General features: G+C 51.5%; 1 protein-coding gene across 1 annotated transcript in view; it reads left to right on the plus strand.

The window, feature by feature from the left end:
• The window catches only part of Zmiz1 (zinc finger MIZ-type containing 1), a 212,724-nt gene that overhangs the window by 84,511 nt on the left and 103,710 nt on the right, over positions 1-24,503 (plus strand). The gene's annotated exons all lie outside the window — the stretch shown is intronic.

The raw sequence follows: 24,503 nt of genomic DNA on the forward strand, positions 1-24,503 counted from the left end.
CTAAATGCCACAGCCTTTTGGCCATCAACTCTATAATGCCAGGCATCATACACCTGAAATACACTTTTCTTCCCATCAGGGTCCCTGAAGGAAGCTGGCTTTATGGCTTATTCTGAAAGATCAAGAAATCCATTGAACTGTAAATAGTGGAGTAAGGATTTGAACCCAGGTCCATGGGAATTAAGCAGTACACAGTGCTTTGGCGAGCATGATGGGGGGGTGGGGAGAAACCGAAGAGCTACTCGGGAGAGTATCTCCCTTTCTGCTTGTTCAACACCCGCCTTCCACAATACCCTGCCACTGTCTGGAACCTGAAGGTGGCCCCAGGCTGGCGCACATGCTTCCCACGGGGCCTGTCAGCACCCCAAGATAGCTCCAGGAACCTCCTGTTAATTGTCAGGTAACCTTTGAAATTCTCCTTCATGGCAGCTTCTCTTTTCGGATGTTTTTCAAGGTAATTCATTCCCTTTCCAGAAATTGCTAGTGGCAGAGCGTTAGGCAGCTGGTAATTAATCATAGGAGCAGCTTTGAGTTTATTCTTCTAAAAAAAAGTGAAGAACAGAAAGCTTTGGTTGGAAAAAAAAAAGAAAGGAAACGAAGAAACTGCTCTGAGTTAAGGCTGGTAATCAATACTTGTGTGTCGTAGGACAGATGAAAGTGGGGGGATTAGCCATGTGGCCTCTCCCTGTCCCTTCTCCCCAGGGCTGGCAGAAGGTCAGCTTTGATCTTGGCCAACATGAGGCTCTGATCCTGGCCAAAAGCTCCTGTGTGACTCTGGGAAGTCACAATCTCTCTCTGACTTAGCTTTTCTATCTCTGAAATGGGCGCAGGACAAGAAGACAAGAAAAGCAGATGAAGCAGGTACTTATGGCCCCTAACCTCTCAGGAAGCTGAGGATTGTGGTTCAAAGCCAGCCCGGGAAAGAAAATCCATATGAGGGGCTGGGAGTTTGGCCCAGTGGTAGCGTGCTTGCCTAGCATGCACGAAGACCCGGGTTCGATTCCTCGGTACCACATACATAGAAAAAAAGCCGAAAATGGTGCTGAGGCTCAAGTGGTAGAGCTCTAGCCTTGAGAAAGTCCAAGGACAGTGCTCAGGCCCTGAGCTCAAGCCCAGGACTGGCAAAAAAAAAAAAAATCCATATGATTCTTATCTCCAATTAACCACCGAAAAGCTGAAGTAGAGCTGTGAATATGTGGGAGAGCACTAGCATTGAGCATAAAAGATCAGGACAACACAACACCCAGGCCCTGAGTTCAAGCTCCAGGACAGGCACACACACACACATACACACACACACACACACACGACAATGACGACTAAGATCTCAGGATTGTTAGCTGCCAGTCTGGACAGTTAAATCTGTTAGATTCTTATCTCTAATAAACCAGCAAAGCAGTAGTGGAGCTGTGGCTGAAGTGGTAGAGTGACTAGCATTGAGCAAAACTGCCATGGTCCTGGGCTACATCAGGAATGCTTATTAAGCTGATGATCTTCGTAGGTCCCAGAGAGCTGTCGCCAGTGAAGAAGACAGCACAGGCTCTGACTCGGTTGTCTTGGGGTATGTGACAGCCAGGGTGACTGGCCAGCTTTGTCACTTTCCAAACAAAGCATGGAAGACAGTCTGGTCTCTGGCCAGGAGAGCCCAGATCTCCCTTCATGGCAGCCACCCTGTGTCCCTGTCCTCTTCAAATTCAAATGACTTCCGGGAGGTCCTGACTTCTTCATTGTTTATATGTGTGCAGACTGGACTCGGGGCTGCACGGGACATTTGGACAGAGGATTGGGGACACAGAGCACGTCTGAGTCTGAGAGTGATAGTTTTGCTCTTTCAGGTGGCACTGGAGAGACTGGGCTTCCAGGGGGAAAGCCTGTTCCCTCAAGAGTCCCTTCCCAGAGTTCTCCTGGGAAGGGAAGGCCTACAGGAGGCCCACACACCAGCTCAGAATGTCAATATTGTGATATTTGCTGCCCTGACTGCCCTCTCAGCATGGGCTCCAGACACAGAGCAGGTGGAAGAAAGGCCCAAGTTACCTGCAGGGAAGCGACTCTGAGGCAGAGACTGTGGTGAGATTGGCTTGGGAGAGGGCAGGAAGACTTGGTGAATTGGGAGCTGGCATCTGGGAAAAAGGGCCTCAGGCCTGGGGCTCATCAGCTGGCTGGGTCTCGTCTGAATGACAATATTGAAGCCACTCCTGATGAGCTGGGCTAGGAGAGGCAAGCAGCCAGGAAGCGAATTCTCCAGGCCTTTCGCTCCTCAGAGACCCTTCCCCTACCCCAGACGCCTCCGGGAGCCATGATTGGTCTAATAAAGCCCAGCTTCCCTTTCAGAGCTTTCTCTTCCTTTTATCTAGACACCCAGGATGAGTGGCCCTGGCCTACAAGGGGACTTGAGTACCAGCCTGTGAACAGGTGTGAGGGTGTGAGTGTGACTGATCAGGATAGCAGGAGGTGACATGGATGGTTAAGGAACCAGGAGACCCCCATATACAGAAGATGCCCATATACAGTTCCTCATCAAGATGCTTGCTCCACTCCCAATTCAGACTGCCCAGAGGGAGAGCTGCCTGTGACAGAGCCTACTGTGGCATGAGGACAAAGATGGGAATGGGGAGGACATCTTATCTCACCTAAGGGGGTCTGTGCCCGTATCAGGGACCAGCGGAACCTGGGCATTTCGTAGTAGCATGAATGAAATTCCTGCTATAATTAAAAGTGAGGTACATGAATCAATACATCAACCGCCCCTCTCTCCTGGGACAGCTGAGGGTAGGCCTCCAGAGCACAGCCCACCTGGGGGTGGGGGTGTCAGTGATCTGGTTGCCCTTTCCAGGAGCTTCCTGGATCCCTATTCCTAGAAGTATCTGTAATGCCCATGGCCAACACATGCTGGCATGATCTCAGCCTCCTTTCCTCACCAACCTCTGCCAACACCCTGGCTACAGCAATGACACCCACCCACTGATCTTTACCATGCTGTACCTTTTGCCCTGAAGGAGCACGAGTGGCCTCCCCCCTTGTCACCTGTTGCCGGACCCCTCGAACACCTGCCTTAAGCCATGCCTCCTGCACAGGGGTGATGGGCCTCTGCCCTCCCCACTTCAAGGGCCAGGAGCATCTTCTCCCATCATGCCCATGTCCCACCTTCCCTTGCAAGTGCTATGTGACATGGCTGCCGCATCCCTTCTTAGGGGTCACACATGGAATGATCAATGTATGCTGGGTGCTGCTCCTTTTGCAGGTGGAGAAACAGGCTTGGAAGGGAAATGTCGGCAGAACAATTGATCTCTGCACCATCCTGCAGTGCAGAGTAAGGACCTGAGGTCATGAAGGTGAACAGGGCTGGTGGGGTCATGGCTAGGACTCACTCGGTTGAACCTCACTGTATAGGTCCATATAAAGGGCTGAGCATGATAGCTCACACCTGTAATGCTAGCTCCTCAAGAGACTGAGATGTGAGGATCATGGTTCCAAGCCAACCCAGGGAAGGTAAGTCTCTGAGACTCTTATCTCCTAGTAACTACCAAACAAAACAAACCCAGAGTAGAGCATGTATATGCCTGTACAGGGGTTTTAATTCTATCCCTTTGCTTTTTTGCTCAAAACTAACAATCTACCACTTGAGCCACAGCTCCATTTCTGGTGCTTTTTGCTGATTAATCGGAGCTAAGAGTCTCATGGACTTGCCTGTCTCCATTGTATTCAAACTGAGATCCTCAAATCTCAGCCTCCTGAGTAGCTAGGATTATAGGTGTAAACCACGTAGCTTTTATCCAGTGTGCCAGTTCTTTCCAGGCTTGGAAGGTGCTGTGATAAGGAGGATCCTCAGCTGTATGTAGGCTCTGTGAGAAGCTGTCATTTGCTACATAGCACATATCTCCCCAGATATCCAGTCTCTCTGTCTGCCCATACATCAGGTTTCTCAATTCTGGGATGTGACCACAGCAGGAGGGGGGACAAGGCCACTGAGGTCTATCACCCTGGCTATTGGGTGGAGTGTTACCACAGAAAATATTCCAGGCTCCCCCTGGAGCAGAACTGGTTAGTAAGAAGTAGAACACCAGTGGTCCCTGAGTTCCCAGCAACTCTACCCTCCCACCTGTCATGTTCTGGTCTGGGGACCAACACCTTTTGCCTCCCAGCTCTTTGGGACCTTCTACCACTTCTCTAGGTATCTTTGGGACCTCTTCCAGAGCCTTGGGGACTCTGAAAGAGCCTCTATCCAAACAGTCACAGACCAGTGGGACAGCCTAGCCTGAGACAATCTTACTAAGTGGGCCCTCTGAGCTCTCTCCCTGCCCTCATTACCTTCTAGACTCCCCATCACAGTCACACACCCAGCCCTCTGCTCCCCACAGTCTCCTGCACACACACACATATGTGCACGTGCAGACACACACACACACACACACACACACACACACACACACACACACACACACACACACACACATGCACGTGTATGTACTCATTCCTCAGGGTACCAAGGAGGAAGCCAGAAAGACTTGGATTAACTGAAACCTATAGAACATCAGGGAGATTTTTCTGTGTGGGGGAGAAAAACATTGAATATCCTTTCATCCTTTAGGCAGCTTGGCCTGCCCTTTGACACCCTCCAGGAAGACTGACATTGGTTTCCCCACACACACATTCCCCCACCTATGTGTGGCCCCTTCAGCAGATGGTTGGACTTTTTCATTGCTGGGGAACTCCAATTCTGTTCCTGTAAAGACGGTGATGAAGAATGCTGTGCATCAAGTAGTTTCCACATGGGTTTTAGGGACAGACAGCTCTGGGTTCAAGTCTTTGCCCCTTCTCAACCCAGTGAGATGGCACCATGTGCTCCTTCTTTGGTTCCCTTCTTCCTACTCCTCTGGAAGGCTGAAATGCAACAAGCCTGTGAGACCCAGATCCGTCTTGCTGTTAAAACCCCACGACTGCCATGTATAAGTGACTCACACCTGTAATCCTAGCTACTCAGAAGACTGAGATGTGAGGAGGATGATTCAAAGCCAGCCTGGGTGGGAAAGACCATGAGACTCTCATTTCTAATGAACCACCACAAAGCTGGAAGTGGAACTATTGCTCAAGTAGCAGAGTGCTAGCCTTAAGCAAAAGAAACTAAGGGGTAGTGCCCAGGCCCTGAGTTCAAGCCCCAGGACTGGCATTCCCCACCAAACCTACAAACCAAAAAAAGATAGACATCTCCATGGCCAGGATCCCTGAAGTAAACTGTGGGTTTCATTCCCCTTCCCTCCCACCACAGGCTCAGTGGCTGCCTGCCAGCCCAAGTCCCAGAGACAGAGAAACTGATTCCTGGGTGTGATGTGCCATTTATCGACCATTCCCTTGGGCTCTTCCAGGTCCTCTGCCCTCTGGCTAGCAGCTAGGACTTTGCCTGAGAGCCAAGCAGGTTTGCTCAGCGGGGGCTCTGGGAAATGAGATGGAGCAGGAGTGTTGTAGGCTCGTTTAACTCCTCTGAGACCCTTCGTGTCAGAAACACTAATTGACAAACTGAGGCCAAGGCGGGGAAACTGAAGCCCCAGGTAGAGATGCCTGGCCAGGTCACCAGGAAGACAGCGAAGATCTCTACGCACCTCTGGACACAGGCTGTGTCAGAGCTTGTGTCCCTCTGTGTGGTCCACCCGGGGTGGGCAGTCCTCCTCGGCCCTGAGCCATCCTTTGCAGCCCCTGGCAAAGGCCCATGGCCAGCTCAGGACAGGGGCCACAGCCTACTTTCAGAAAACTGTCCCTTCTTTGATGCTCACTGTCAGTTTACTTGGGCAGCCCTCCGATGCCCGCCTCTCCCCACCCCCCAGGCCCTCAGGCCCAGCCAAGAACCCCCCACCCCCGGGAGGTTTCCAGGCCTGTGGGTAGTGAGCTCCAGAAATGAAAAGGCTCTCTCACGCCTCGCTCCCTCCCATTCTGTTCTCCACTGCTCAAGAGAATTAACAGCAAGAGGTGAAAAGGTTGGCCCCATCCTAATGAGGCCTTAGAGGCGGCTGAGCCCTGGCAAGTGACAGAGGAGGAATTATTCAGTGCTGGGGCCTTGTGCCCCACCTGGGATGACGTCAGGGCCTTGGGCTCAGGGTCTGGGTGGTGCTGTCACTCAAACCTGGGACTGGAGCTCCTCTGCTGGCATCCTACTTGCCCAGCTAGCCTTGGGTGTGGGGCCATGTGGGGGTGGCCCCATCTCCTGCCTGGGCAGGAGCCCCAGTTAACACCTGATGCTGGGCCACGTTCTCTGCACAACCCTGCTCTTCCTCCATGCTGTCTCTGTCAGCCATGGTAAGGCAGCAGAACATAGTTGGCACCTATTTTTTTGTGCAGGTCTATGCTCAGCTCTTGGGGGAGACAAAACAGTCCCCTACTGATCCTCATGGTCTATTCTAGTGATATATGTGAAGATCAGAAGCACGTGTGCAGTGGGTACTCCATAATGGGTGGTTGGATGGAACACACAGAGGGCACTAGCATTGCTGGTACCCGCACAAGTCACTCTCCAGCCACGGCATAGCCCCAACAGACCAGTGTGACACCTGAGTAGGCAGGCCTGTGGGGCAAAGGTGTCCAGGGCCCCGTTGCTGGGCAGTGGCAGCTTCCCTGAGATGTATTTGTGCATCTAAAACTACCCCAGAGCCCCAAGGGCAGGAAGAAAGCAGCAAGCCGTGGCATACCAGCCACTGGAAGGCAGAACTACCCCAGTGCCCCAAAGTGGTAGTCATTAGAATAGTTAATAATGATGAAGTCCTTCCCAACTCTCTGTCCAAATCCCTCTCCTCCACCCAGAAGATGAGCATCACTCTCTTCCAGTGCATGACTGAGAAGATCAAGGTGCCAAGAAGTTAGGGAAACCATGGAGGGTTCCAGCTCTGGTCCTGATCGCTAACCTGCTGCTTTGATCTAACCTTGGGTCATCCCATCCGACCTTCAGTACCAGCACAGACCACATAGGGGTCTGGTCACACCTTTTAGGACACAAAGCAGGAGAACACGAAGTCCAAAATGTCATTTCAAGTGAACCACTACTGCTCTTTACCCAGACCCTTCCTCTGTCTTCCTTGTTCTTCACCCTCAAAGGATTAGAGTAGATCCTTCCCCTGAATTGACCATGGTAACTGGAGTGGAGGACTCAACCGGAATTAAAGGCAGTTTATCTCAGGATATTAAACTGACCCAAGACCTGAGAGTCCTGGTGGCTTCTGGAGTACAGAAGGTCCAGGAGGTGGCGGTGAAGGTGAAAGAGACAGAGGGCAGCATGGTAGCCAGGGTACCAGGGCAGCCTGCTGCTTTGCAGGAGGGGTGGGGATAATCCAGTACATTAATAAGAAAGGATGTTTTTGCTTGTTTTTGTAATGTGTGTGACCATTGACTCTGGGGTTTGAACTCAGAGCCTAGGCACCATCCCTGAGCATTTTTAGCATAAGGATTCTACCACGGGAGCTATAGCGCTACTTCTCACCTTTTGGTGGTTAATTGGAGATAAGAGTCTCACAGACTGTATTTTCAGATCTCAGCCTCCTGAGTATCTAAAATTACAGGTGTGAGCCACCAGCACCAGCCCAGCATATATTAGCTATGCAAGAGGGAATTTCATTGTGACATTTCCACACATGTGTATGACATATTACAGCCAACCCACCCTCACCCCGTCACTCATAAAGAAGACTTTCCCTCAATTAGCAAACAGCAAGTGACTTGCCCAAGTGACTACCTTGCCAGGCTTTAGGATCTGGTCCTTGCTGTTAGTCACTGTTACATTGCTCTGTGTGACAGTGTATGTTGTGTGTTGGAGGAGTCTTAAAGGTAGTCATGTTAATTAGTACATGCCCCATTTACTATGCATGTGTCATCTAACTTAATTTTCATACAGGTCTATTTCAAAAACGAGTAAACTGGCTAGGTGCTGATGGTACACACCTGCAACACTAGCTACTCAAGAAGCTGAGATGCAGAGAATCAGCATTCAAAGCTAACCAGGGCAAAAGAGTCTGCTAGATGCTTGTCTGAAACAATCAACAAAAAGTCAGGCTGGAGGTATGGCTGAAGTAAGCAAGGCCAGGAGGTACCAGATCCTTAGTCTAAACTCTGCTCCTAGCAAAACACAAACCCAAAACAAAGAGAAGCAGGGAAGTTAATTATCATGCTCATTATCACTTGATCACTTACTAGTGGGTCAGAATTTGATCTTAGGTCCATCTGACTTTCAACTTTAAGTTCTTGACCTTGACCCCAGTCATGGGACTTCTGGCCTGGACTTTGCTGGGCAGAGACTCTGCCCAGCAGGGAGAGCATGTCCCAGGGCAAGGAAAGACTGTGAGGAACTGGATAGTACACCTGGAGCTATAACAAAGGCATCCTCACCCCTGGACCTAAATGTCACCTCCACAGCAGAGAGCTGGAGGCAAGGTGAGGGGCAAGGCGTCACCGCTGATGGGCAATGGGGAAGCCAGAGAAGGCTTTGATCTGTGGAAAGAAAGACACTACATCATTTCTTACTGAGCTCCCTAGAGGTCAAAGGCCGGGGCTCAAATGTAGTCAGACAGCAGATCTGCTCCCTCGGATACTCATTTTGGGGTGCGTGGGACCCCTTTGTAGCCAAGCTGACCCTTTGCAAGCCTGGCCTTCAAAATCCTAGGCCTGTGAGTGGTGAGACAGATTTACCTTGTTAGTTGGAAATGCAGTAGTGTGGGAAAGAGGCGGCACAGAGACCATCCCATACCCAAAAAAAGACCATGGATGGGAGAATATGGAGCTGAGGTTGCAACCATCTCAGCCTCTGTCTTGGAGGAAGCGGAGGCCCAGAACTGGAGAGGAGTTTGTGCAGCTAGTCCCAGTTCTTGCAGGAGTGAGTCACAGCTTTAGCACGCACCTGCCCTCCTGCAGGAGGCCCATCATCCTCCCACATGTCTCTGGCATTCCTCCCCAGGCCTCTCCCCCAAGCGTGAGCAGAGGCCAAGGTGTGAGTCAGACAGGAGGGAGAACATAACATGTGGACCACCTTGGCTAGCCCACCCGGCCTTCATAAAACCCAGGAAGGTTGGCCTGATGGGAGGCCTTTTCTTGATCCTAGACACTGCTATCATGGCACCCACAAAGGGACAGAACCATGGTACGAGGCATGATTCATAAGAGACCTAGAAGCTGGGGACTGGTGGCTCACACCTATACTCCTAGCTGCTCAGGAGGCTGAGATCTGAGGATCGCAGTTCAAACTCAGCCTGGGCAGAGAAGCCCAGGAGACTCTTATCTCCAGTTAACCACCAAAAATGCCAGAAATGGAGCTGTGGCTCCAGTGGTAGAGTGTTAACCTTGAGTGAAAATGCCTAGGCCCTGAGTTCAATTCCCAGTGCTGGCATCCCCCCAAAAAACAAGTCAAAATTGGGATGTAGAGCTATTTGTCTCTGCTTCCTGTCTCACTCCTCTCCTTCTCCCAGCTCCCTGCCTCAAAAAGTGTGGCCCCCTGTCAGGCCTTCTTTCACTTTTGGGGCTGCTTGAGTCCTCCTCATCTTGACTGTCTCACTCTGTCCTGGGCAGCAGAACTGTGCCCTTCTGAAAGATGTCAGTGGGCCTATTTCTAGCTTCCTGTTGTGAATCTTGCTCTTTGTCCTGCCTGCCTGTTTGTCCTGACTCATTGTTCTCCGAATCACAGAGAACTCTCACCCACAGTCTCCACCCCTCCCCACTCCCAAGGGCCACAACCTGCCCCCATCCAGCAGGGCAGGCAGCCTGTAGTCAGTTCCAAGTACCCACCTTATTAGTTGTGGGAACTCTGGGTGCTGCATGGACTGTCTGTAGTGGTCCTGGGGTCTAGCACGAGAGTCACCCTGAGAACCTGCCCATCCCCCGCCAGGATCGTGGCCCTTGTTTGTGGGGGGGGGGGGTTAGAAGCGGAGAGGAGACAGCTCATGAAAAAAAAAAAAAAAGCCAACAAGGAAAGAATTCTATCGCATGAAAATGTGCCTTTCTCTAGTGCTAGTGCTCTGGGAGTCCTAGAAAGTGAGGGGCAGTACATGAAGGCCCACTGTGCAGAAGAGCTGGGGCCGGAGGCAGCACTGATTCAACAAGAACGGGATCGCCGCGCTGACTACACCAGCCTGGAAGCCCGAGAGCCAGGCCTGCCATGCCTCTCCCGGCATTGCTTGATAGCAAGGTTTTGTGGATGGCCCAGGCAAGGATGATGCAAACCGCCCGGAGCCAAGCCAAGATGCAGGATGGAGGGCAGCATTTTTGCAATCTTTTCAGAGACTTCCAGTTTGCCAGCTATGTGAAGCTAGAGGAGTTTCCTCTGAGCCTCTGTTGCTCCTCTTGTAAGATGTGAAGGACAGATAGCTCACAGGCTCATCCCCTGGTTTTTAGGAGCTGTGCCTGTCCAACAGGGGATACAGAGTATGTCCTTTTGCCAGGGGACACAGTCAGGAATCTGCCGATGTGGGTTGAGACCTTTCTTTGCTAACAGACTGGTGATCTTGGGAATTCTTGCCCTCTGAAGGTGGGATCCGGAGTCATTGAGGTATTCAGCACTTAGGTTGGCCTGGCGCTGATGGTTCACACATGAAATCCTAACTGCTTAGGAGGTTGAGATCCGAGGCTCACCATTTGAAGCCAGCCTGGGCAGAGCAGTCCATTAGAGTTTTATCTTCCATTAACCATCAAGCAACTGGAAGTGGAGCTGTGGCTTCAGTGGGTAGAGCACCAACACTGAGTGGAAAAGCCAAGAGAAAATGTTAGGCCCTGAGCTCAAGTCCCAGTGTGTACACACACACACACACACATTGTTATGCTGGGTATCATGGTGGGAGCTGTGTGGAAGCAAGGCCCCATGGCAGTCCCGGTTACTACTCGGCCCAGCAGTGGGCTCTGGAATCGTTCTTCCCCACACAGGCCAGTGGAACACAGGCCGGCTTGCAGCGCCTGGCAGGGACCTGTAAATTGAAAACATGTTTCCTGTTGGAGGCCAGCACAGGGCTGGACTCCGTGTGGCCTTGGAAAGCTGGCCTCGCCTCTCAGGAAGCCCTGCTCCCCACAGCACCACCACAAAAACAGTGGAAAAGTGAACTCTTTTCAAGTCTGTGTTTCCACTGTAAACAGGCCCCTGGCCTCCTGAGCTGCTGGGCCAGGCTCCTCCGCCCTCCTCTGAGCTGGCCTACCCTGCCTTGGACATACCTCAGCTGCCCTGTCCCCAGCTCATGAAGTCTTCCAGTGTAATTCTAGCCTGTTCAGACCTCCTCGTCCTCAAGCCGGGTCTGGGTGGTGGGAAAGACAGAGAGGTACAGGACATGCCTAAAGTCACACAGCAAATACAAAGCCAATCTGCTCCCCTCCTTTTCTGCCTAAATACATCCTCCAGGGCTTACACACTACCATGGAGAAGCCTTAGTGTAGCTGCTGTCTAATTCAACACGAATTTCTTTGGCTTTGTCCTATAATTGGGGCAAGGTAGTAGTTAGTGGCACAGTAGCATTTAGTAGCACACTGACTATTGATTTTCAGCTTTAATAATGTCCTTGTCCTCTTAGTTATTTACACTTGTCATAGACTGCCTGAAGGTCACAAAGAAGAGATGAAACATAAAAACTGCCTGTAACTGCTCCCACCAGAGGTTCCTCTGGCCCATGCTGGCTGTATCTCTGTTGTCGATTTTGGACTTGCTTTCCCTGTCTTTCCATGTGGTCTGACATTGTGAGTGGGGTTCAGGGTCCCTCGAAATCCCCCTGGCTGGAACAACCTGGACTGGGAGTAATGGTAGCCATTGAGGACATGGAAGAGAGATGTCTCCACCCCACAGCACAACTCCTGGTAAAGGCAGCCGTGGGCTGGACCCCCATATTGGTGCCCAGGAGGCTCTGGCTTGCCGTGTGACTTTGGCCTGCTTGCTGTCAAGTAGGAAGATAGGCTCCTTGTGGCTTAATTGGGCAGCCACTCAGCCTCTGCTTGCTAGCTAGCTTGCTGTAGTCACAGCATGTGTTTCTTCCCTTTGCCAGCCCCCACACACTGAGTGCCTACTGTGTGCAAATGTTACTGAGCAGACAAGGGGCCCCTTGCTTCCCACAGCTGCCCCTTCCCCATGTCTGCCTCTTGTTTCCCCTCTTCTAGCCCACACAGCCCCTCCTCTCCAACCCTCACTATGCTGTGGCTGGAGCCCAGCTGGGTGGCATGGGGGGGGAGCAGCAGGGAGAGAAGCCACCTCCAGCCCCCTCTGCCCAGCCGACGTCCTTTGTGGTTCTTAAGACAGCTTTATGGAGGACGGATGGAAGCTGTCTCCCTCCTGGCAGGTTTATTTCTTCATTTTTCAAGGCCTGCTCTGAGTTTTCCATCTCGGCCCCCCTCCCCCCATCTCCTCTCTCCATAGACTTCCTCCCGCCCCTCCCCCCCAAAATCCGCCAGCTCAGCCAGGACAGAGGGCCGCTGGCCTCCAACGTGATTGAATTATCAGGGAGATAGGCTGGGCCTTCTGGATGGGTCCTCCTGGCTTCTTGCCAGAGGGGTTGCAGGAAGCGAGCCATGGCAGTGACTGTGGCTCCCCGCTCACCCCACCGCACATCCCTCTGCCAGCCCTGCTCAGGCCTCCACTAATCCTATGAGGGGATGAACAGGCACCTCGTTCAGAGCCGGAAGGAAGGAGAGGTGTTAGGCCAGCTGACTGCTTACTGACTCAGGCAAACCTCCTCAACATCTGCTGTCTTCATGCTTTGAGCCAAAGACCCCAGAGGAAGAAGACCAGGCGGCTTCCACTTGAAAGAAACCTACTGAGTGCACCTGCCCGTGGGCAGTGCGTCTCCACACACAGATACACCGTTACCTGGAGCAACTGACGAGAGCTGTGGACTCTTCCAGCGGAGAAATCATAAATCCTGGCTCCTGGACCACAGAGTCTCTGGACCCCCGACTCTCACTAAGACTCTCACTAAGGTGCTTGGTGAATTTGATTGTCCTTAAAAGGAGCCTGAAGAGGCCAAAGTTCAATGTGAGCACTGCTGGCTCACACCTGTACTCCTAACTCCTCAGGAAGTTGAGGACAGAAGGTTGTAATTCAAAGCCAGGGAGGTCAGATAAAGTCTGCGAGACTCCATCGAACCCACTAAAAGCCAGAAGTGAGCTATGGCTCAAGTAGTTGAGTGCCAGCCTTGAGCAAACAAAAGCCATAGGTGACTCCCTGAGGTCAAGACTCAGTACCAGTGTGTGTAGTGTGTGTGTGTGTGCGCGCGCGCGCGCGCGCACACACCCCCCCACCCCCAAAATGCCTGTTTCCTCTACCCTACCTGAACTCTGTGGCCACCCCTCCTCTTCAGAGTTGACAGAGAGGCCTGCCATTCCGGCTGGCATTCTCAGACGCTTGTCTGCTATGGTGAGGCTGAGAGCATGCTGGCCTGGGTTTCACCCCCTTCTTGCCCAGCGGGGGTCTGTCCCTCTGCTGGCCAGGCCCTACTTGCTTGCTGTCTCTTCCTCAGGAAGGAGGGGCGGGCAGGGAAAGCCCCCTCTCCTCTCCTCTCAGCTCTGCTCTCTACCTCATGGAAATGAAAAACACATTGGCTTCATTATCCCTGGATTGAATGAACAGGGTTGCCATGGCGACAGCCATCTCAGGCGGTGAGGGGGCAGGGAAGGGGCTGGTGAGGCCGAGGCAAGTGGGGAACCGGGCAGCAGGTGAGCAGGCACACCAGGCAGGCAGGCCACAGGAACAATTGCCATTTGTGCCACCTGTCCTCTTGGGGAAGGGTGGGGGGTGGGGCTTCCACTGAACATTCTTGTGTAGTGAGAGACCACAGGGACAACAATCAGCATTCTCCACCATCTACCTGTCCTGTTGCTTGTCCCACTGTCCCCTTCCCTAGAGAGGTGCGAGCATGGAGGCAGGCCTGTGCCTCACATCTGCCTGCAGGGCAGGGGACAAATAGAGAGGGTGAGGGGAGATAACCTCCTGAGAGTTTCCATCACCAAGCGCCAAGAGGACCAGAGATGGTGGTGGCTATGGCCTGATAGCAGAGAGTCATGGCCCTGTCCTGGTGTCCAAGTGGGCCTTTCCTTCCCCACGCTGGGTGCTGCCTGGCTCCTCTGCCCCGTGTGCTATCAGATGATGGTAAGCCCAGGCTCTGCCTCTCCTGTGCCCAGCTGTACTGAGGGAGGCTGGCTCAACCCCATGCTGGAGCTGGTCACAGGAGAACTCCAAACTGGCCAAGGATCCCAAACAAACACTGCTGCCTCCTCTGAGCAGAAAGCCTCCCTTGTCCCTCCATGACACCCAGGGACACAAGAGCCACTGAGTACTACTCAGACAAGGCCTGTCAGATTCCTTGATTAAAGTTCCACCTTGATTTCAGATTCAGACTTAGCCTCCACCGCAGTTCCCCGGCCCAGCCCTGCACAGGCTCTCCTCCTCTTACTCATAAAACCACCACCCTCTGCCTCTGCGCCCCTAAGCCAGCCTCCCTCTGTGCTTGCTTTAGTGGGGAAACTGAAGCTAGCAAGGAATAAGACTTTCTGAAAGCCAGTGTGAGCCATAGGTAGTCAGAGCAGCATGATGGATGGCCGTGCCCAGATGGGACTTGCCACATGGCTCTGAATCCAGAGACAATCTTTTTTCCAGCGTTGATGGCAAGTTCCAGAGGGCAGGGATTTTACTCTTTGGTGACTCTTCTCAGTGGTGGGACAACAGGGGGCCCTGGTGCCCTGGTTTCTTTGGATCTTAGGAAAAGTCCATTTCAGAGTAAAGGGGCAGTGGATGTGGTCAGGATATGAGTAGCAGCTTTGAACTCCTGCAAGACGGGACGTGTGTGCGTGTGTGTGTGTTAGGGGGAAGGCAGAAAAGGCCATTCAGGGGTTCCCAAGCCTTTCCCAGAGGCAATGCAAAAACAAGATTCCCAGGCTTTCCCCAGGCAGCTGAGGCAAGGCCAGGGTTCCGCTGCAGTTTCCCAAAGCCCAAACTGTGCCCACCTGAAGGCCTGGCTGGCCTGCATGGGTGGGGGAGGTCCTCAAATCCTACAATACTAGCCTTGAAGACTGAACTCCCTTCTTTGTCTTGGGCTTCTAGGGGAATAACCTTTTCCTCCCTGGGCATTGTTTCACAGGGAGCCAGCCTCAGACCAGGCCTGAAATCTATGATCACTGTTCCCACTCTTCTCTTTCTTTTGCCTTCTGCCCACAGTCCCCATGGTGTTTGGCCCTGACATTGACCTCTTATGACTCGATGGCTGCATGGCCCGAGCCTGCCTCCCAGCCACCACCACAGTTACCACCCAGCTCCCCACCCGCCAGCCAGCTGAGGGCGTCTGCTGGGCAAACCTGTCATTTTCTGTGTTGGGATTATAGGTTTGGAGCTGAGAGAGTCTGAGCTGGGGGAGGAGGAGCTGTGAATCTGCCCCGGTGCCAGGCCCAGGGGAGAGAAACACCTCACAGGAAGGGCAAGCCCCAGAAGGTGCAGTGTTGAGGAATTCTGTAGCCTGACTTCCTGAACTGTGTGTGTGTGTGTGTGTGTGTGTGTGTGTGTGTGTGTGTGTGTGTGTGTGTCTATACTTACATTTGAATATGCCTGTCTTGAGGATCAAGGCTCCTCTTGTACTCTGGATGTAATCTCAGTGATCTTAAGAACGAACCCAGCTATTTTCCCGAAGCAAAAAATTCAACTCAGGAAGGGCAGCCTATTGGCTAGGGTCCCCCGGCAGGACAGGGCAGGGCAGAGCTGAGATTGGGCCACCAGCTTCTGGATGTGCCTTGCCCTCACCACCCTCAAATGCAGAAGCAGCCTGGGAAGGGTTTGGATTATCACAGACCTTGGAGAACTGGCAAGGTCTGGGATTGGAGCAAAATCTCCCACAACTGAGCAAATTTGAATGGGGCTAGTAAAGAGCAAGTGAAGTCCTCCACCCCTCGCCCCACTATCTGGGAGATATAGGGTTAGGGGCTGTGTGTTAAAGACAGAGCCTGACACCCTTTTAGGGGCTGAAGACTTGAGCCTAGGACCTGAGGGGCCAGGCTACAGTTGTTCTGAACCTAGACTCCAGAATCAGCTTACCTGTGCTGGAACTGGGAGCCCAAGTTGGCATAAGAGGTCCTGGGGGCCTTACCTCTAGGCACCTCTTGTAAGGGCAGCACAGCCAGTCAATAAACGGAGACCAGCAGCTGCCGCCATTGCTGTTCAAGGGTCCCTCACCCCTGTCCATCTGAGCAATGAGAGTTACAGCAGGGCCATCAGTGTGCAGGGACTGGTCAGGAGGGGATTCTGAGGCTGTCCTAGGCTCGATGACTCAGGAGCAGTGTTTGATCTGGACAGTACTAGATTCACCCAGATGGGTCACCAGTCCTGGGGTGAGCTGGCTGGATGACTGGCACCCAGAGGGACCTGACAGTGTTAACACTCCCCCACTAAGCCCCCAGGGAGCAGAGAGCAGGATGGAACTGTGGCTAGGGGGAGGCCTGCCTGTTCTTGGGAATTCACGATGTGTCTGCCTGTCGAAAGTACCTCGATAAGGAAGATTTGTGGGTGAGATTTGCAATTCTGTTTTCTCTGAGGGTTATAAATCAGCTACATGCACATCCTGCATGCAGCACAGACCTGAAGCTATGTGCACGTACACAGACACACACACACACACACACACACACACACACACACACACACACACACACACACGGAAGAAACATACTCTAGGCCCTACTCTGTGTTCCCTGGAGCAAGCCCAGGAGTTCTTCAGGCAGTAAGGTCTATGGAACCAGAGCCTGACAGGTTATCAGAACCTTCTAGAACCCAGGACACAAGGCTAGGAGGCAGATCAGAGAGGCATCATATTCTTGTGGATTGCCAAAGTTAGCCCTGGGAATCTGCCTAGCCAAGTTCACGTTTGACCTTGCATCTCACTCACTGTGTGCCCTTGTCCATATTGTTTCCAAAGCCCTGTGCCTCAATTTCCCCATGTTTGAAGTGACACTATTTATAACATGTACTTTGTAGTTTGTTTGTTTGATCCTTTACTCATTTTGTATATTTTATTTTAGTTAGCCAGAGGTTGAACTCTTGGCATCTTGCTCTTGGTAGGTTTTTATTGCTTGTAGCTGGTGCACTGCCATCTGAGCTGTACATCCAGTCCCGCATTTTTGCTAGTTAATGGGAGATGGAGTCTCAAAGAATTTTCTGCCTGGTTTTAGCTTCCTGAGCAGTTAAGATGACAGGTGTAAGCTATGGATTCCTGTCTTCCTAGTTTTATTTTGTTTTGGGTGGTACTGGAGGTCTGTTTTAAAGAACAAAATAAGATAATATGTGTAAACAAGGCACAGTGGCTTATCTGTGTAATCCTATCTAACCGGGAGGCAGAGATTGGGAGGATCTTGGTTTAAGGCCAGCCCTGGGCAAAAATGTCCAAGAGACCCCAGTCAACCAGTAGCTGGGTATGGTGGTATGTGTTTCTCATCATAGCTATTTGGTAAGCACAAATTAGTAAGAAGATCTTGGTCAGGCCAGCCCAGGCAAAAACCTGAAACTATCTGAAGAATGGTGAAAACAAAGAGAGCTTTCACTCACATGATAGAATGCTTTCCTAGCAAGTGTGACCCCTGAGCTCAAACTAATAATAAATAATAATAATAGCAATAATAACAGTAATATTCAGAGTGCACAAAGTAGTACAGGATACATAAGAGCTCAGGAGGGCTTGGCTGTCCTCAACACCAACCTCCTCAGTTAAGAATGTATTCTTGCCAGGCACTGGTAGCTAATACCTTTATTTCCAGCTACTCTGGAAGTTGAGATCTTAGGACTGTGGTTCAAGGTCAGCTAGGGCAGAAAAGTTCCCATGAGACACTTACCTCCAATAAACTACTCAAAAAAGCTAGAAGGAGTGCTGTGGCTCAAATGGCAGTACACTAACTTTGAGCACAGAGAGGCTCAGAGATAGTGCCCAAGCCCTGTGTTCAAGCCCTAGAACCAGCCAAAAAGAAAAAAAAAAGCAAGGGAGGGAAATGTATTCTGAAAGAGAATTGTACTCATCTTCTGACTTAGGAAATGGTAACTCCTCTCTACAGCACCTTAATAATAACAGTAAAATTATATATATATATATATACACACACACACACACACACACACACACACACACACACACACATTAGTGTACTCGGGGTAAGGAGCATACTCTGCCCCTTGTGAACTTGAGCACCTTTACAGAGCCTCCAGCCCCTTGGCTGTGGATGGGCTGGGTTCTGGGCTTACCAGAGACTATGATGAGGCCCCATGGCATCTCCACCATGGTGCAGCCTGCCTCCAGGTGGGATTCAGGAATGGAGGCCGTTTTACAGCCCCCAGGTGGCTTCCTAAGAGAGGACACGGAGGCAGAATGTTTAGAAGACAGGAAAGGCTCTGGGGAGGAGAGTGGCATGCAGGATCCCAGGAACCTCTCTGTCTCCTTTGCCACCTGGGAACAAACAGCAAGCCACATGTTCCTTCTGCCCCAACTGGTCTCTCCACACCCCCCCACCCCCAGTCTCTGGTGCTGTGGTGCTAGGTAGGTGCACAAGAATGAGCCTTGGAGACAGCAGGTGTGACTCACCAGGGTATCATGCAAGTACTGGGGCAGCCTTAGGCAGATCCCTTAACCCTTCCAGTCCCTGCTAGAGGACTAGTGGTGCCTGCCTCTCCAGGCTGCTGGAGAGCACAGTTAAATGAGATAATGCCTATAGAGCACTTGCCTGGCTCCCAGTGGCGGCTGGGTAAGTGTTGTGCAAATGCCATCACCCCCGCCCCTCTGTCTCCTCTCCTCCCTTCCCTGACTCATTGCTCCTCTGACTCTCTTTCTCTCTCACACACACACATACACACACATCTGATGCACAGCCTGCATCTTTCCAGACCAGACCTTTCAATATTTTTCCCTGAGAAGACAGGCTTTAAATCCAGGAGCAAATCGAGGAGATTGTAAATGGAGAGAGATAACTTGAAAGAACCAGACCTGCTCTGATTCAGGTCCCCTAGAGCCTGCCAACCTGCCAACCTTGCACCCAAGCATCCTGTACAGGAAGCTGGGTCCTGGCTGGACTCACTACGTTTCACCCCTGTGTCCTCACAGCTTCCCGGGCTCCTCAGATGCTGTCAAATTTCCAGCTTGCTTCTAAGCTGTTTCTGGCATTTTTTACCTGCTCAGACATAAAGCCCTGGGAAGCAATGAATCTGAGGATGAGTAGTTGCTTGCACAAGTCTGGGGTAGGGGCAGGGGAGGGCAGCGATGGGCAGGGGGTGGGGGAGGGGCCTCATCATTTTGCCTAGCTGACGTTTTCTGTACCTCTCCCTCCCAGCTCACTGCCCAGTGGTGATGGTGAAGCTTTGGTCATAGATAATTGTCCAGAGCATCCCAGGCCAAGTCCAGTCTCTCATCAGAACTTTGGGGGCGGGACTTCATGGTTGCCGGGGAAACCGATGGGTTCCCTGGAAAGGAAACCACAGTGCTTTGGCTGTGAAGATGCAGTCCCTCCCTGTTCTCCCTCCAAAACGAGTTCCCTTCGAATCCCATCTCCCCCACACACACCCCTCAAAAAGCACTGCCAAGGCGACAGCATCCTGCCTCCTGAGCCTGCTGAAATTTGTACAAAACTGAAATCTGTCCCTGACCTTGTATTTTTCACCTCTTTTTAAAACATTCCACTGTCGCACAAGGACATGTTTTGTTTTGTTTTGTGTTTTTTCCCCCTTCCTTATTTATCTTCCTCCCATGCCAGCTGGGGCTCCAAGTCTTTCTCTCTCCTCTTGTTGACTGGAGCCAGAAGGCAAAGGACTTCCACGTCTTTTTTCTTTCTTTCTTTCAGCTGTCAGCAAAAATAAACAAGCAGGTTTATATTTGGAAAGTAAGGGTCTCAGCCATCAGATCGCTATGTCCGGGGGAGAGGTTCAACCTTAGTATCCCCTCCTGTAACTGGGCCTGAAATCTGACCTGCAGCTTTCCGGGGCCTGGAGGGGTGGTGGGGAACAGACCTGGTTTTGCTCACATTGACTTGATTTATTTTTTCTTTTTTTGTGTGCTAGTAGTGGGGCTTGAACTCAGGGCTTAGGCACTACCCCGCGTTCGTTTTTTTGTTTTTTTTTGTTGTTGTTGTTCAACGCTGGTGCTCTACCACTTGAGCCACAGCTCCACTCTGGCTTATTCAGTGTTTAATTGGAGATTAGAGGCTTACAGAGTTTCCTAGGACTTTGCACCATCATCCTCAGACCTCAGTTTCCTGAGGTAGCTAGGATTACAGTCATGAACCACCAGTTCCCATTGACTTTTAAATCACAGCGATTCTCAGACTGGAGAGAATAGCCTGATCTTCACGTTAGGCCTTGGGAGAATATCCTTGAATGACACTGGAGAGGACATGGTATGGACAGGAGCCCCTCATTCTCGTGTGGCTGCTGCACAGGGAAGGGGAGTCTCTACGCGCCTGGTTTACAGACAAGGTGGCTGGACTTAGATTCTCTAAGGAGGAGATGGAGATTGTCAGCCAGGCTCCAAAACTAGGAGACGAAAAAGAAGGCAGAGGAGAATAGGGAGGGGGTGTGCATTCCACATGGAGTCCCTGGATGGTTTTAGTGTGCAGCAGAGGAGGGGCAGGAGAGACTTGAGGGAGTCTAAACCCGAGCAAATCCCTTCACCCTTGGAGCCTGGGTCTCCCCACCCCAACCTCTCTCCCTGCTGGAGATCTGAGGTCCCCCCATTCCCCCCCCCCCCCCGTCTCTGGCTTACGTCCTGCTCTGCACTCATGGCTACTTTGTTTTGGTGATCTGAGCAGTTAATTTTTCACCTAAAAGTGACTCCCTGTTCCGTGAGTAATTTTAAACAAATTCTGTTCCTGTCCCTGGACTTCCAAACAAGACCCAGCTGGATTTGCCAGCAAGCTCCGCAGATGCAGCTGCAGGCAGCATGGGCTTGAGGCTGTCTACAGCCAGGATTCCATCCACCTGAAGCCCCTCAGCCCCAAGCAGGGCACAGACCCAGTCACAGGGGGTCCCGGGGACATGTCTCCATGGGGTCACAAGGCCTTTTCAGTCCTGTTGTGGATCGCCAAATGGAGCTTTCTTGTTGATCCCTGTCAGATCTTGCTATTAGCATGAAGCTCTCAGAGTGTAGAGTAAACTAATGAATTACAGCATGATTACACAGCACATAATTAACTTTGTAATTAATATGCAACTGCCACTTAAGCTAAAACACTGCTTATAGAGACGTACAGCAATAGTAAATCACAGGTCAGAAATAGCACTTTGGAATTTTCAGAAGAGCCAGCGGAAGCTGGAAATCACTGAAGGTCGTCGGGCCGGTTCATTAAAAAGCAGATGGAAGGTTGAGGGGTCCAGCTCCTTCTCTTTAGGGTCTTCCTAAAGAAAGACCTTCCTGCTACCTTCCTGGCATGACCAACCAAGCCTGGTGAGAAGGACCTGGGGCAGATGATTTTATATGCAAAAGAAAAAAGATCTTCTCTCTATTAGATTGTGACCCTTGGAGTCTGACTGTATCCCTCTTTCTCCTTGGGGTACCCCCATTTTAGCTTTGCCTCTGTCATCTCTCCATATGCCAGGCATGGCTAGCTAGTGGTTGGATGGGAAATTTATCCGTCCTGCATCTCTGGAACCTTTCCGAAGTTCTTTGTGGTTCAATCCTATCTTCCCCCAGCTTCCACCAGAACGTTTAATCTTCAAGATTCCCTAGAAATTACCTCACTCAAGTACCTCCTTTCCGGGCCAGAGATCTGAGGAGAGCAGATACCCAGTCACCAGACAGTATGGGCTAGGCAAAGCAGAATACCCTCCCTTTCACCACACGAGTGGTCAGAGCAGGTCATTTGCTGTACTATTAAACTGGGTTCTAGTTCCAGAAAACTCCCCTATCCAGCTGTGTGACTCTGAACAAATCACATAACTTCTCTCAGCCTCATTTGCCTTAAGATCTGAGAAGTGAGGCCCATCTCAGTGGGTTGGAGAGAACCTCAGGTAGAAAGATGAACTTGGGGTTTGTTGTAGTGATGAGTGATTGCCACATGGGGAACACCTGTCTGTCCCCGAGTATCGGGGTTCAGAGAGAAGACAGTAGTGCCACCATGAGCTCCATCTTTAGAGAGCTGAGGAACCAGACCCAGAGAGGTTGACTGTGCGTGCAGTGCTGTGTGCTGGTTGGCTGGTTAACTTGGGGTCCCCCAGGACAGAGAGGCTCTCAGCGTGTCCCTGTGCCCCCCGGGTTGGATTCCTGCTACAGTTCTCCCATCCTGTATCCACCAAATGATAGCTGGGCTTCAGGACAGCTACTGACTGGCCTTTGATGTCTGAGAAACCTTGGATTCCAATCTCAGACTTAACCATCTTCTAATCCCGGGCAGAATTTAGATTCCTTCATGACTTTTCAGTCTTTGTTTTCCTTCCTATAGATGGTATTAATGGTTCTCCTTTGGCTATATTGTTATAATTCTCATAAAAAACCAAAAGTGGGCCTGGCATTAGTAGGGTATGGAAGGATTTCATTGTTTTCTTTATTGCTCAGAACTGTCAACAGGGGTTTCAGAGTGGCTGGGGGTGGGGGGCTACCCACCCCATAGCCTCACGAGATAGCCCCTGGCAGGTCAGGCTACCTGGACCTCCTCACTCTGTATCCCTGGCCACTGAGCCCCTTACCTGGATAGGGGGAGCAAGGGATCAGCTTGCAGTCTCAGGCCTTTCCCCTTCCAGGAAGTAGCCAACCTGGACCAGCCCTCTTGGGGGAGGGGCGTAGGGCTTCTAGCGAGTTCTGGCTGGCTAGGTTTCTCTGAGGATTGGACTCTAGAAAGCCAGACAGAGCAGTGGAATCAGGATCTAGTACTCCACTCTTCTTATGGGTTCTCTTCTCAGAAGCAGCCTGGGGTCTGACCACATCTTTGTGGGGACACCCCTCCCCTTGGCTCTGCTCTTGGGGGTGGGAGGTGTCCCCAGCATCCACAACCCTCTTAGATCAGTCTTTCTCTGGAATTTTAGAACATGTTCCTTGCCTGGCACCAGTGGCTCATGCCTATAATTCCTAGCTACTCAGATCTTGAGGGTTGCAAGTTAAAGACAGCCCAAGCAGGAAAGACTCTTCTCCAATTAACCACCAAAAAAGCTAGAAGTGGAGTGATGACACAAGTGGTAGAGTGCTAGCTTTGAGTAAAAAAGCTCAGACACAATGCCCAGGCCTTGAATTTGAACCCTAGGACAAATATACACACATGCACATGTGGACCCATGGGCACGTGTGTGTGCACACACGCACGCATGCACGCAGCATGTTCCTTGAGAAAGCTGTTTGGTGGTCCATTGGCTTCAAGATGTGGATGTTTAAGGTTGTGCCCAGCCAGCGAGTGAATTTTGGTGGACATCGGGAAGGTTTCTCCTGACGGGGCTGCAGTCCTAGCGTGGAGCTCTGCAGGGACATGAATTCTGCTGCACAGATCTTGGTTCCTGCCTCCCTGGCAGTGACCCTTCCCTAACTCCCTCTCCCTTAGAGATTCTGCCAACCTGAACAGACTTCCTGTGGGCATGCAGGCCCTTGCTCAGGAGTTGCTCACATGTCCCAGACCTTCAACTCTGTCCCTGCTGGAACTTTCCATGACTGGTCTTTGTCTTGAGAACAGTCTTTCCAACTCTCCAACCTAGCGTTCGGGCCAGCCCCTGCCTCCCTGTCAACTCCAGCTGCTCAGCTCTGGGCAGGCTCACTGCAGGGTTCTCAAAGGTGCCCAGATGAGGAAGGGTGAGGGGAGCCCCTTGCTCACCCTCCATCCACAGAATGTCTCTCCACAATGTTACTGTCAAGTCTACAACGTTAAGTTTAAAAAGTAATTTAGCAGGGCACCAGTGGCTCATGTCTATAATCCTAGCTACTCAGGAGACTGAGATCTGAGGATCATGGTTCAGAGCCAGCCGAGTCAGGAAAGTTCATGAGACTTTTACCTCCAGAAGAAGAGCTGATGTTCAAGTGATAGAGCATGAGTCTTGAGCAAAAATGCTAAGGGACAGCTCTCAGGACGTGAGTTCAAGCCCCAACAGTGGTACCGACAAAAAAACTAGAGTGCTGTTTTGTTTTGCCATTCCGGGGGCTTGAACTCAGGGTCTGGGCACTGTCCTTAGACACTTTTTGCTCAAGTCTAGGGCTCTGCCACTTGAGCCACAGCACCACTTCCAGCCTTTTCTGTGTATGTGGTACCAAGGAATAGAACCCAGGGCTTCGTGCATGCTAGGTGAGCTCTCTACCACTAGACTACACTCCTGGCCCTCGAGTGCTCATTTTGACTGAAAAATCTTAAAAATCTTCAAGCCACCTGAGCAGGGATGGCAAGAAGATGATGAACAAGGTTAGAACACTAGAGAGCTTTCAAGACTGAAGCACTTCTGTGACCGGAGGGAACCCAACTTGTTCCTGCAGGACTGCTGACATAGGACAGTCCGCAGAGCAGCATGACCTTGCCAGATCCTGCTAGATGCACTCCAGTGTCAAGGGCTTTCTGCAAAGAGAGGGAGCTGGAGAAAGCCTCAGCACAGCAGG

Source organism: Megascapheus bottae, chromosome 15 (assembly GCF_031878675.1).
Source record: "Megascapheus bottae isolate mThoBot1 chromosome 15, mThoBot2.hap1, whole genome shotgun sequence".
NCBI classification, from domain to species: domain Eukaryota; kingdom Metazoa; phylum Chordata; class Mammalia; order Rodentia; family Geomyidae; genus Megascapheus; species Megascapheus bottae.